Here is a 14,954-nt window from a genome sequence, read left to right as displayed (position 1 = left end):
TATTATGTACACATTTTATGTACAACAAAAACAAAATCAAGGGAATAATTTTTTATTTATTTGAAGTAATGCTGAAGTCATACAAATATGTCAATGTGAACAGTCGGTGCTTTCATTTTTCATTTGCATGGTGGTAGAAGACTGTTATCATTGCTAATTAATTCCAATTAGTATATATTTTCTTAAACCTATATATTTGATAAATATTCTATAGACCCAGACCTGTCTCCTTTAGTTTTTCACAAAGGCTCATAAAAGTTTTTTCTAATATCTGTTTACAGGGTTAGCAACATATGGTCTGGTTCACACAATGCAGTTTTTTGCCAAAACAAGTTTCTATATAATATGTTTTTCAAAATTGTGAGAACATAATATCAGCAAATTAAAATATTTTATAACCTACAATATGAAGATGGCTGGTTGGTAGTTATTCTAATAAGGCATGTAGAGCTGGTAGAAAAAAGGAAGTTCTCAGAATATGAGTCTTATTTAAAGAGGACCTTTCATCAGATTGGGCACAGGCAGTTCTATATACTGCTGGAAAGCTGACAGAGCGCTGAATTCAGAGCATAAATAAATAAATATTTATTAAAGCGCTATCGGTCCTGGTACTGTAGCACTTTACAGTCAGAAGGGCGTTTCTGACACTTAGCCAGGGACACCCTTCTGCCCAGCAGCACCTATCACGCTGTACTGTGTGAGCGGGGAGGAATGCCCCCACCCTCTGCTCACACAGCTCGTCCATAGACCAGTATTATCAGGAGAGGGAGGGGGCGTTCCTCCCCACTCACACTGCGCAGCGCGATAGGCGCTGCTGGGCAGAAGGGCGTCCCTGGCTAACTGTCAGAAACGCCCTTCTGACTATAAAGCGCTACGGTACCGGGACCGATAGCGCTTTTCCTGGGGCACAGATTGGGAAAGCCGACAGTGCTCTGAATTCAGCACACTGCCAGCTTTCCAGCAGTATATAGAACTGCCTGTGCCCAATCTGATGAAAGGTCCTCTTTAATAGTCAGAGCCAAAGTTGCATCAAATATTGTGCCTAGAACTAATTTTACATATGAACATAACTCGGTGATATAAATGTTCAGCAGTAATACCTATGAAATATATCAGCTTTTACAATTGAGAAGTTGGCGTCACTAATGGGGCACCCCCTAGTTGATGGAGAGTTGCAACCTTGGGGTACTGCAGTTTGCACAGAAATGAAGTTACTTGTCTCTTTATCATCACACACATGATCTCTAGATAACCGCCTCTAACTGCAGACAAAGTGTGACAAGATGTATAGTTAAAAAAACTCAGTACTCCTGTTATGTTCAGTTTGGAATTAGAACACTTTATTCATATAAAGAAAACCACAACAAAACTATGGCAGACATTTCAGTCTGTCTGGATCTTCTTCAGACTCTGAGGAATACAGGGGCGGATCTAGGGCCGGCCGAGCCGGGCAACCGCCCGGGGCCCCGCGGCCCGGCCCTAACAAAATGGTCCCGGTCAGCCTCGGAGTCGGCATAGTCGGGCAAGTGCCGGGGCCCACAGAGCCTCTGGGGGGCCCCCGGCACTTGCCTGTCACGATTTCAGCTCATCGGCATCCGTCCGCCGATGAGCTGAAATACATACGCGATGCAGGAGCTGTGAGATCAGCTCCTGCTTTAAAGCTCCGGCCCGGCTTGTGTGTGTAGGCGCGATGACGTCATCACATCACGCTTACACACGCAAGCCGGGCCGGAGCTAAGCAGGAGCTGAGGTCACAGCTCCTGCATCGCGTATGTGTCTGCACTGGAGTGAGAGAGAGGAGCGTCGGGGGAACGATGGAAGGTGAGTGATAGAAGGTGAATGTAAGTGTTTGTTTTGTATTAAATATTAAGGTGGAACATAATGAAGGGGGCCCATGAAACTGGGGGGCAAATGAAGGGGAGTGGGGGAACGGCATGACACTGGGGAAGATGGAGGGGGGGGAGAACAGCATGACACTGGGGCAGATGGAGGGGGGAGAACGGCATGACACTGGGGCAGATGGAGGGGGGGAAAACAGCATGACACTGGGGCAGATGGAGGGGGGGAGAACGGCATGACACTGGGGCAGAGGGAGGGGGGAGAACAGCATGACATTGGGGCAGATGGAGGGGGGGAGAACAGCATGACACTGGGGCAGATGGAGGGGGGGAGAACAGCATGACACTGGGGCAGATGGAGGGGGGGAGAACAGCATGACACTGGGGCAGATGAAGGGGGGAGAATGGCATGACACTGGGGCAGATGGAGGGGGAGAACAGCATGACACTGGGGCAGATGAAGGGGGGGAGAACGGCATGACACTGGGGCAGATGTAGGAGGAGAGAACAGCATGACACTGTGGCAAATGAAGGGGGGGAGAACGGCATGACACTGTGGCAGATGAAGGGGGGAGAACGGCATGACACTGGGGCAGATGAAGGGGCGAGAACGGCATGACACTGGGGCAAATAAAGGGGGAGAGAACGGCATGACACTGGGGCAAATGAAGGGGGGAGAACGGCATGACACTGAGGCAGATGAAGGGGGAGAATGGCATGATACTGGGGCAGATGAAGGGGGGGATGGCATGACACTGGGGCAGATGAAGGGGGGGAGAATGGCATGACACAGGAGCAGATGAAGGGGGGGAGAATGGCATGACACAGGGGCAGATGAAGAGGGGGAGAATGGCATGACACTGGGGCAGATGAAGGGGGGGAGAATGGCATGACATTGGGGCAGATGAAGGGGGAGAACGGCATGACACTGGGGCAGAGACGGGGGGGACATGAAACTGTGGGCAGATAAAGGGGGAGAATGGCATGAAACTGGGGACAGAGATAGAGGGGGGGACATGAAACTAGGGGTAGATGAAGGGTGTATATGAAAATGGGGAGAGATGGAGGGGGAACATATAATTTACGGGTGACTGTAGGAGGATTATACTGTGTGGAATCACATGAAAAATGAATGAGAATGGGCGGAGTCAACATAAAACTGGGTGGGGCCTAATTTGCTGCGGCACGCTGCGCGTAGGGCCCTGCCAAAGTCAATTGCCCAGGGCCCCGCAAACCCTGGATCCGCCACTGGTGGAATATAGAACAACAACAAACTATCATCAAAAAACTCACAAGAATGTATCTGGTACTAGAACAAACCACAGAGAATATGGAGAAAACGAGTGATTATGAAGATAATCTTGTTTCCCTTAGTCCTAACAGCGGCACAATGTGGGGTATTTCTGCCCCTGTGTGCTGGTAGGACAGGCGGATATTTAATTAGCCAATCAAATGCGTGGCAGGCCCTATAAGAGGGCACAAGAACCTCCCCTCTGCGTGTAAATACAAAAGTACCTCCATTACATTTATATACAGTTTTATACATAAGATATGATTCCCAGGGTGGGAAATCTTGTGCCGCTGTTAGGACTAAGGGAAACAAGATTATCTTCATAATCACTCGTTCCCTGTCGTCCTCAACAGCGGCACAATGTGGGGATATAGCAAGCAGGTCCCCAAGATGGGTGGGACAAACCCATGACCGAACTTAAACTGGTCTGGGCAAAGGCAGTGGAATCTGCCACTTGGTCCTTCAGGCGGTAATGCCGAATGAAGGTGGATTCAGATGCCCAAGAGGCAGCTGCATATATTTGGTCCACAGACAAAGCACTTCTTTCTGCCCGTGAAGTGGACACTGCCCTGGTTGAATGGGCATGAAGGAAAGATGGAGCCGACAGCCCTTGGGCGGTATAGGCGACTCTAATAGTCTCGGTAACCCACCGTGATATTGTAGCTTTGGCGGCTTTGGCGCCCTTGTTTTTCCCCGTGTAGCTGACCAACAGGTTTTCAGTCCACCTAAAGGGGCGAGTGCGCTGCAAGTAGATCTGCAGGCATCTAACCACATCCAGCTTGTGCCATCTTTCTTCTTCAGCAGAAGAAGGGAACGGAAAAAAATACTGGAAGGGAAATCAGTTGGTTCCTGTTTACAGCAGATGGCTGTATATGGTCAGAGAAAAAGGTGGTATATGGCTCCTCAGCGGACAAAGCTTGTAGTTCACTAACGCGTTTGGCAGGTGTGACTGCCAATAGCAGCGCCATTTTGCCGGTTAGCGACTTGAGGGAGACCTCTTCCAGAGGTTCAAATGGCTGGCCACATAGGGCGTTCAGGACCGGAATAAGGTCCCATTGGTGGACAGGGGTGTTTACCACCGGTCTCAGCCTAGTTGCCCCTTTAATAAAGGTGCTCACTAAAGGATCCTGAGACAAACGCCTCCCCAGATAGGCGGACAGGGCCGCTACGTGTACCTTGAGTGTGGCCGCAGCAAGACCTCTGTCTAGTCCGTCTTGAAGGAAGTCCAGGATCACCTCCGTAGGGGGATCGGTGGAGTCCACTTGATGCTGCAGACACCAGGCATTAAAGATGTTACCTATTCGACGGTAGTTCCTGTTAGTCGAATCTGCTCTGGCGCTGGATAGGGTCTTCAAGACGGCTTGTGACAGTCCTCTATTTCTCAATAGGGACTGGTCAACCTCCAGGCTGTCAGGTTGAGTCTCCTCAGATCCTGGCATCTCAGCTCTCCTTGGGTTACCAGGTCTGGGAGTGGGGGAAGCCTCCAATATATGCCCTGACTCATTTGTATGAGCTGAGCAAACCAAGCCCTTTTTGGCCCGAACGGGATTATGGCTATTCCCGAGGCTTGGTCCTGTCTTATTTTTATCAATACCTTCGGTATGATTGGAATTGGAGGGAATATGTAAAACAGCCTGAACCTCCATGGGATGGACAGGGCATCCACCGCCAAGGGATTGTCCTCCTGGTACAGAGAGCAGAAGGTCCCCACCTTGGCGTTGAGTCGGGTAGCCATAAGATCGACCTCCGGGAGACCCCATCTCTGGACGATCTGTTGAAATACGTCTGGATTGAGAGACCATTCTCCTGATACGGTAATACCCTGACTCAGCTGATCCGCTACTATGTTCAGGGAGCCCTTTATGTGATCAGCGGATAACTGGACCAGATTCTTCTCCGCCTAGGCAAATATGAGATTCGTCTCTCTCAGCAAGGTTGGTGACCTGGTGCCCCCTTGTTTGTTTATATAGACTACCACCGTCATATTGTCTGACCGGTTTTTGACAGACTTGCCTTTCAATTCTGGGGCAAAGTGTACTAGGGCCAGGTACACTGCTCTGAGTTCCTTGAGATTGGATGACCCCAGCTCCGGACATCTCCATCGTCCTTGTACAGTTTTGTCTTGACAATGGGCTCCCCATCCCCACTGGGATGCATCTGTTGTCAACAGGGTCCACACTGTCGGGACCGTGGACCTTCCGTCTTTCAGGTGTATCCACCATCTGAGGGAAAGACGGGTAGCGGGAGAAAGGCAGATCTTCTTGTGCAATCCCCGTGGAGACCTGTTCCAGGTTCTCAACACTTCCATCTGCAGGGGACGCAAATGCCATAAAGTCCAAGGCACCGCCCTGGCCGAGGATGACATCAGGCCCAGGACTCTCATGGCGGTCCGGATGGTTACCTGCCGAGTGCGCAATAGGAATCGTGCACTGGCTTGGATTCTTTCCTTCCTTGGACTGGAGAGGAAGATCTGCATCGCTTCTGAATCCACTATAAATCCGAGGAATTTTCTTCAGGTGGATGGAACGATTTCGGACTTCTCCCAATTGATAATCCTAACTCCTGTAGGAAGTTGATGGCAAGGTTGAGCTGCTGGAGGAGAGCAGCAGGAGACTGAGCTTTCAGTAGCCAGTCGTCTAGATAAGGGACGATGAAAAGACCCTGAAGTCTGAGGGCCGCGGCGACCGGAGAAATCACCTTGGTGAATACCAGTGGGGCGGATGTGATGCCGAATGGCAGAGCTGTGAATTGATAGTGCTCCCTGTGGCCGGCCATAGCGACGGCAATCCTGAGGAACTTCCTGTGGAAATGAGCAATGGGGACATGTAGATAGGCGTCCTTCAAATCGAGGGTAACCATCACCTCTCCTGGCTGAAGAAACACAGCCACGGAATCCACGGTCTCCATTCGAAATGACCTCTTCCTGATAAACCGATTGAGGTACCTCAGATCTATTATCATCCTCCAGCCCCCGGTGAACTTGGGGACCAGAAAGACGGGGGAGTAGACTCCCAGACCGAGGTCTGAGGCTGGTACCTTCTCCAGGGCGCCCTTGGTAACATATTCGGCAACCAAGGCTTCTAGACTGGCCTGCTGAGAAGGTGGAAGAGTTTGGGTGGAAACGAACCGATCTGGAGGTGGAAGATGAAAATCGATGTGATACCCGTGTTGTATGATCTTCAACACCCATGGGTCTTGGATATGGGTGAACCATGCTCTGGAAAAGGAGGAAAGACGTCCTCCCACAGGAAGGGGGGCCACAGGGAGCTGCCCCACGTCAAAACTCAGGCTTCCTCTTGGTGTCCTCCTTGGAAGCGCCACGACCAGCTCCCCTAGGGCGATATCTAAAACGCCGTTGTTGGGAAGGGCGTCTATAATTAGAGGAAGAACCTCTGCCTCTAGGGGGAGCACGTCTGCCCCTGGATGCTTGAGGTAGGGACCTTCCCCTACCTTCAGCTAATCCCTCCATAATGGCATCTAAGCTTTGGCCAGACACCCTTCCCGGCTCAAAGGGGAGAGCACAGAGTGCTGCTTTAGACGCAAAATCTGCCCGCCAAGGCTTTAGCCAAAGGGGTCTACGGGCCGCAGTAGACAACGCCATAGATTTGGCGGAGATTTTAAATTGATGGCAGGAGGATTCCGCCAAATAATCTGCAGCCCTATGACCAGAATCTCATCTCTGTCTACGCCCAAGTCTATATCCCGCTCCAAGGCGGCTAAGCGGTTGCGGAAAAAGTCACCAACCATAGAGGAGGCTATGGCCACAGAGGCTTGCGCGGAGGAAGCTGAGTAGACCTTCTTCAGAACGGAGTCCGCCCTACGATCCAGAGGGTCCTGAAGATTTGAACCATCTTCCAAGGGCACCAGGTTCTGCGGGACAGCTTTGCTACGGCCAAATCCACCTTCGGGGGAGGCCCCCAGGAATCCCACTTGAAGATCCTGGAAAGCGAATGTCCTTTCTCTGGCTGTTTCCACTGCTGCACCATAAGGTCGGTCAGCGTGGCGTCCGCATGGAAGGCAATATGTCCCCCAGAGGCAGACGTGGAGGCTTCCCCGTCAACATCTCGGCCCACTGTAGACCGGATGGACTTCAGCAGCCTGCCCGTTTGTTCATAATGGAACGCAGTTCTGCTGGAATAACTGAGTCGTCCTCGGAGGAATCATCCTCTGCCACCCGCAGGTGTTACAAGGGGGGGGGGGAGAGACGAGGAACGGAGCTCAGAGCATGGTCTCCTGGTGAGCTGAGACAAGGTGCAATGGATCCCTTTGAGGGAATCATCCTGCAAAACAAAAAGGAGTGTACAAGCAAGGGAAAAACTATTTACCCAAGCGATGCCCAAACTCACCATCTCCTTGACCCATGCCATCATATCTCTGGGAGAGGGCTCCACAGGTGGAGGACCTCTGCACCCGCGACAACGGGCCCACTCATAGCCTGAAAATAGGCAAGTTATAGGACCAGTAGTACCCCGCAGGGCACAACCTTTCAAGCCGCTACCTACCATCAGGGAGCGGTGTGTCGCAATCGAAGCAGGAAAGATGTTTCCTCTTGGAAGAGGTTTTCCTCCTACCATCCCCAGGAGGGGTAGTAGAGGATGACATATCCTACAGAGAGAGATAATAGACCATGCAACACTGTCACCATGACATCATACCAGCTTTTAAAAAAAAAGGGTAAATCTTACCAGGTCCTGTAGACCGGTGACTTGGCGCCCAACGTGCGACTCAAACCCACGACCTTGAGATTAAGAGTCTCATGCTCTACCGACTGAGCTAGCCGGGCTGGCGCTGTGAACAGGATCTGAACCTGTGCGGGGAGACCCCATTGGATTTCGAGTCCAAAACCTTAACCACTCGGCCATCACAGCCGGTTCCCAATAAAGTTTGCAAACTGGAAAAGAGTTCAAGATCAATGAACACCACAATCGCACGCCTTCAGCAGATACTGCAGGAAGGTCTCTGACACCAGGCCAGCCAGCCTCTTAATTCTGGCCGGCTGGAAGTGGGCGGAGCCACAATCAAAGCAGGTGAGGCAACCTGCCCAGACAACTAACCCTGTAATCAGGGGTCTGCAAAGATATACATTCCCCCCCACCAAGAGGCCCTTAACACGGGCACTTACCCCCACATCTCCCCGTCTTTTCCGGCCTTTAATAAGGCCTGAATCTTCCCTGAGTGAGCGGCCGCCAGTGCCAGGCCGTTGCCATGGCGCTATGATACTTCCGGCGAAACCGGAAGTGCGCGCTTACAGCGGCCGGCGGGGAACAGGATACACAACAGTGTGGTTCCACCCACCGGCAGTCCGCGCGGCCACCAGAGGCGGCATGCGGAGTCCCCGGACTCTCACCAAAATGTCAGGTAAGTCACAAGGAGCAGGGGAAGCGGAGGAGAGGGGGGGCAGGGGGGATAGAGGGAGGTAGCCACACGTGGCTAACAAGCACCTTCTCCCCGCAGGGCACAGAAGGTGACAAGAAGAAAACAACCGCTCAGGAGGTGAGTGATCCTGCTGAGCTTCTCTAAGAGGACACAAGTCCTCCCACCTGTCCTCTGTCCACACAGGACAGAAAAAAACACGCAGAGGGGAGGTTCTTGTGCCCTCTTATAGGGCCTGCCACGCATTTGATTGGCTAATTAAATATCCGCCTGTCCTACCAGCACACAGGGGCAGAAATACCCCACATTGTGCCGCTGTTGAGGACGACAGGGAACATAGATTTATGGGGTCCAACATTTTCTATACGTATAGTCTAACAGGAGTTATATCACAGAAGAAACTTTTTCAAACAAATCTATCTTCATTATGATATAATAGGAGTACACAGTATTAGAAACGACTTTCTGCAAATATGAGCTATATTAATTTGAGCAAGGTCTGTAAAAGTCTCTTATTACATGGATTTTGAATCCTAAGAACAGATCATCAATATACTTTTTATTCTATATAGCCACATAATGCAAGATGAAACAGCGCTTTTTCATACATTTCATGCTCTATGCGGATTTTAAATTAAGAAGAGTGTTGTTTTATTTGAATTTTGTGAGTATATAGAGTAAAAAACTTTTTTTTTTACTTGGATTTGATAAAGCTGTCGGCACTATAGTTTGTCTTGTGGGGAAAGGTAGCTTGGTAGAAGCAGTGGTACGGACCCAACCAGTCCGAGAGAGGGACACAAATCTTGCAGCAAAGCGGATTATTTAAGAAAAACAGCAAAATAAATAAACCTTTATGTTAGGCACAAAAAATGAGAAAAATAAAATACAGCCTTAACTTCAGGCAAAAAGGTAAAACAAAACCTGCTCATCTGAGCGCTAACTAAATAGATAATACTAACTGTACGTGTGAAAATTCACTGACGGGTAATTTACTCAATTATTAACTTTTTCACAGAAAGAGTAAATTTAAAACATAACTTTTAATTTTTAAGATAAAAAACACACAAAAAAAGCCCCAATGTGCGCTAAAAATTGAGAAATGATACACACTATACGGAATGATGGTGTCCGTGTGCGTTAATAAATTCCTCAATACATAACTGTAGTCACTGTATAGAAGGATAGTGACCCAATTAGGAGAATGTAGATAGGAGAGCCATGAGCAACTGCCCCTCAGTCATCCATATCTCCCTATATTATAAAAATGAATTTCTGTCTGTCTGTCTGTCTGTCTGTGCTCTAATGCGAACCAAACGACTGGACCGATCTTCACCAAATTTGGTACAGAGATACTTCAGGTATCCGGGAAGGTTTAAGATGAGACTCCAACTCACTCAGACGTACCGTTGCTGAGATACAGCATTTCAAACACAGTGCCCCCCCCCTTAGCCAATACAAACCTGCAAGACTTTCACTCATATTCCAACTGCAATACACATGGTCACTCCACATGCACAATACAACACTGATATCCAAGCTGAGATACACGCATCAGAGGATTAGATACACAGATCAGCAAACAGTATCACACTCCAGAAGATTAGATACACGCGTCTGCACACAGTCCCACAAACCAGAGGATTAAATACGCACTTCTGCACACAGTTCCACACACTGAAGGATTTGATACGTGCATCTGCACACAGTTCCACATGCCGAAGGATTAGATACACGCGTCTGCACAAAGTACCACACCCCAGGGGATTGGATACATGCGTCTGCACACAGTCCCACAAACCAGAGGATTACATATGCGCTTCTGCACACAGTTCCACACACTGAAGGATTTGATACGTGCGTCTGCACACAGTTCCACATGCCGAAGGATTAGATACACGCGTCTGCACAAAGTACCACACCCCGGGGGATTGGATACATGCGTAAGATTTGCACGTCTGCACACAGTACCACATGTCGTCGGATTAGATACGCGCGTCTACACACAGTTCCACACTCCAGAGGATTAGATACGCGCGTCTGCAGACAGTTGTACACACCATAGGATTAGATACACGTGTCTACACACAGTTCCACACACCAGAGCATAAGATATGCACATCTGCACACATTACCACATGCCGCAGGATTAGATATGTGTGTCTACACACAGTTCCCCACGCCGTAGGATTAGATACGCGCCTCTTCACACAATGCCACACAGGGGAGGATTAGATACGTGTGTCTGCACACAGTACCACACTTTGGAGGATTAGATACATGCCTCTGCACACAGTGCCACAAGTCAGAGAATTAGATGTGCGTCTCAGCACACAGTACCACACGGGGGAGGATTAGATACGCTCATCTGCATATAGTACCACATGCCAGAGGATTAGATACGCGCATCTGCACACAGTACCACACAGGAGAGGATTAGATACGCACATCTGCACACAGTACCACACGGGGGAGGATTAGATACGCTCATCTGCATATAGTACCACATGCCAGAGGATTAGATACACGCGTCTGCACACAGTACCACATGCCGTAGGATTAGATACGCGCGTCTACACACAGTTCCACACGCAATAGGATTAGATACACGCCTCTTCACACAATACCACACAGGGGAGGATTAGATACGTGTGCCTGAATACAGTACCACACTTTGGAGGATTAGATACATGCCTCTGCACACAGTACCACAAGCCAGAGAATTAGATACGCGTCTCAGCACACAGTACCACACAGGGAGGATTAGATACGTGCGTCTGCACACAGTACCCCACGCCAGAGGATTAGATATATGCGTCTGCACACAGTAACACATGCCGTATGATTAGATACGTGCGTCTACACACAGTTCCACATGCCGCAGGATTAGATACGTCCCTCTTAACACAATACCACACAGGTGAGGATTACATACGTGTGTCTGCACACAGTACCACAAGCCAGAGAATTAGATACGTGTCTAAGCACACAGTACAACACGGGGAGGATTAGATACGCGCGTCTGCACAAAGTACCACATGCCTCAGGATTAGATATGTGCCTCTTCACACAATACCACACAGGGGAGGATTAGATACGTGTGTCTGCACACAGTACCACACTTTGGAGGATTAGATATATGCCTCTGCACACAGTACCACAAGCCAGAGAATTAGATACGCGTCTCAGCACTCAGTACCACACGCCAGAGGATTAGATACGCGCATCTGCACACAGTACCACATGCTGTAGGATTAGATACACGCGTCTACACACAGTTACACGCGCCGTAGGGTTAGATACGCGCCTTTTCACACAATACCACACAAGGGAGGATTAGATACGCACATCTGCACACATTTCAACACACCAGAGGATTAGATAAGCACGTCTGCACACAGTACTACATGCCGTAGGATTAGATACACGCGTCTGCTTACAGTTTCACATGCCAGACGATGAGATACGCACGTCTTCACACAGTTGTACACGCTATAGGATTAGATACATGCGTCTGCATACAGTACCACATGCTGTAGGATTAGATACGTGTGTCTACACACAGTTCCACACGCCGTTGGATTAGATACGCGCCTCTTCACACAGTACCACACTTTGGAGGATTAGATACATGCCTCTGCACACAGTACCACATGCCAGATAATTAGATACGCATCTCAGCACACAGTACCACACTGGGGAGGATTAGATACGCGCATCTGCACAAAGTACCTCACGCCAGAGGATTAGATACACCTGTCTGCACACGGTACCACAACGCCAGAAGATTAGATACGCGCATCAGCACATAGTACCACATGCCGTAAGATTAGATATGCACGTCTGCACACAGTTTCACTTACCGGAGGATTAGATACGTGCCTCTTCACACAATGCCATACAGGGGAGGATTAGATACACACATCTGCACACAGTACCACACGCCGGAGGATTAGATATGTGCATCTGCAAACAGTACCACACCAACAAGGATTAGATACTTGAGTCTAAACACAGTACTACACGGGGAAGGATTAGATACAGCTTTACTCCAGGTATCCATAACAACTGATCATAGGTTTTTCACTGATATCCAAAATGAGATACACACAATCACATGACACTTATGGACATACACACAAACCACATACAAAATACACCAGTGCAAAATTGGACATTTCTTATGGGGCCACTACACAAACATAAAATGTAATATACCCGTGCGAAGCCGGGTCCTCCCTCTAGTATATATATATATAGTACCCTAACCTGTACTGGTTCTAACAGTCACTCTAAACCCCTGTGATTAATTAAACACCTGGGGAAGGAAAGGGTATATGGATTTGGCATAAAATAGATATTACTGCTCTCCTATTCTGACCTAATGTGGGCTATGTACTCCTCATAGCTCCTCTACGCCTTTCGCCAATGTATATTGCATGGCTCCTCAGGAGGACGATATTAAATATATACAGCCGCTATTGTTTGCAGTTAAAACTGCAGTTCCTGCATCCTTGATGGTAGGAAGCAGTAATGTGCTATGCCTAAAGGCATTAAGGCATAGCACATTACTGCTTCCTACCATCAAGGATGCAGGAACTGCAGTTTTAACTGCAAACAATAGTGGCTGTATATATTTAATATCGTCCTCCTGAGGAGCCATGCAATATACATTGGCGAAAGGCGTAGAGGAGCTATGAGGAGTACATAGCCCACATTAGGTCAGAATAGGAGAGCAGTAATATCTATTTTATGCCAAATCCATATACCCTTTCCTTCCCCAGGTGTTTAATTAATCACAGGGGTTTAGAGTGACTGTTATAACCAGTACAGGTTAGGGTACTATATATATATATATATATATATATATATATATATATATATGACTGAGGGGCAGTTGCTCATGGCTCTCCTATCTACATTCTCCTAATTGGGTCACTATCCTTCTATACAGTGACTACAGTTATGTATTGAGGAATTTATTAACGCACACGGACACCATCATTCCGTATAGTGTGTATCGTTTCTCAATTTTTAACGCACATTGGGGCTTTTTTTTTTTTGTTTGTTTTTTATCTTAAAAATTAAAAGTTATGTTTTAAATTTACTCTAACTGTACGTGTGGCTTACTACCAGCCACATGACTCAACCAAAACACCACACCACTGTAACATAAGGCTCTCAGTGTCAGGACAGACCCAGGCCCTTACTCTCTTCCCAGGATCTGCCATGTAGTGCAGGCTCTGCAGCCTTTTATGGCCCATTAATGAGTCTCAGGACTGACACCAGAGCTGCAGCTTATTCAAGATCCACCCTGGACCAAATGTGTGTCAGGAATCTGGGGGAGATATAGCATGACTCCAGCACTCTGCCTGTCACCTTCTCACAGGTCCCCCCCTTTGTTCGGACTTGTAGGGGCAGACACTCTTAGCCATCATACAATACGTCCTGGTCAGGGCATCAGCATTCCCCTGCATTTTGCCTGCCCTGTGTTCCACAGTAAATTTAAAATTTTGCAGAGTCATAAAATACGTGGAACATCCAGGTCAGAGGGGAGTGATCAGTGACCAGCTTAAAGTGTTGGCCCAAAAGGTAATACCTTAGGGACTCTAGGGCCCACTTAATGGCTAAACACTCCCTCTCCACAAGGCTATAATTTCTTTCAGTAGGTGTAAGCTTCCTACTCAGATAGTTGACTGGGTGCAAGACAAGACTGCTCCTAACCCCACATCAGAGGTGTCGGTCTGAACCAAAAATTCAGTGTGAAGTCAGGTGTGACCAAAACCCTCTGTTTACAGAGGATTAACTTGAACACCAGCATCTTCACTACACTTCATCATTACGGAACTCGTTCCCTTAATCAGGTCTGTCATTGGGGCTGCAATAGTCGCAAATTTTGGGATGTACCAGCGATAATACCCAATAATTCCCAGAATAGCTCTCACTTGCTTTTTATTTAAGGGTCGTGGCCAATTTTCAATGGCCTCCACTTTCTTAACCTGGGGTTTTATTACTCCTCTTACTATTATATACGCCAGATATCAAGCCTCTTCAAGACCCAAAGCACACTTCTTTCAGTTGGCTGTTAAACCAGCTGCTTGGTGGAAATTTAGCATGGCAGCATGGCTTGTACCTTTGGTAAGTGACTTTCTCAGTGTGTACTAAAGATAACACTATTATCCAGGTAGACTGAAGCATACCTTCGATGGGGTTTAAGGACTCTGTCCATCAACTCTGGAAGGTTGCTGGAGCTCCATGTAAACCATATGACATTGTCAAATACTGGAATAGGCCATCCAGGTGACAAATGCAGTTTTTTCTCTAGCATTTTTAGTGAGCGGTACCTGCCAGTACCCTTTTGTTAAGTCAAGGGTGGAGAAATACCTGGCATGTCCCAACCTCTCAATTATCTCATCGATTCTGGGCATCGGGTATGCATTAAACTTTGAAACTTC

The 14,954-nt window shown here is 48.3% G+C and overlaps 1 non-coding gene across 1 annotated transcript; it reads right to left on the bottom strand.

Moving 5' to 3' along the window:
- Positions 1-7,915: 7,915 nt before the first annotated feature.
- On the bottom strand, positions 7,916-7,997 carry TRNAS-CGA (transfer RNA serine (anticodon CGA)). The gene has a single exon. It is a non-coding gene; the product is annotated as a tRNA-Ser (tRNA).
- Between the last annotated feature and the right edge of the window lie 6,957 nt (positions 7,998-14,954).

The sequence above is a fragment of the Leptodactylus fuscus genome, chromosome 4 (assembly GCF_031893055.1).
Source record: "Leptodactylus fuscus isolate aLepFus1 chromosome 4, aLepFus1.hap2, whole genome shotgun sequence".
NCBI classification, from domain to species: Eukaryota; Metazoa; Chordata; class Amphibia; order Anura; family Leptodactylidae; genus Leptodactylus; species Leptodactylus fuscus.
The sequence above is the reverse complement of the archived record's forward strand: the minus strand, read 5'-3'. Positions and strand labels throughout refer to the sequence as shown.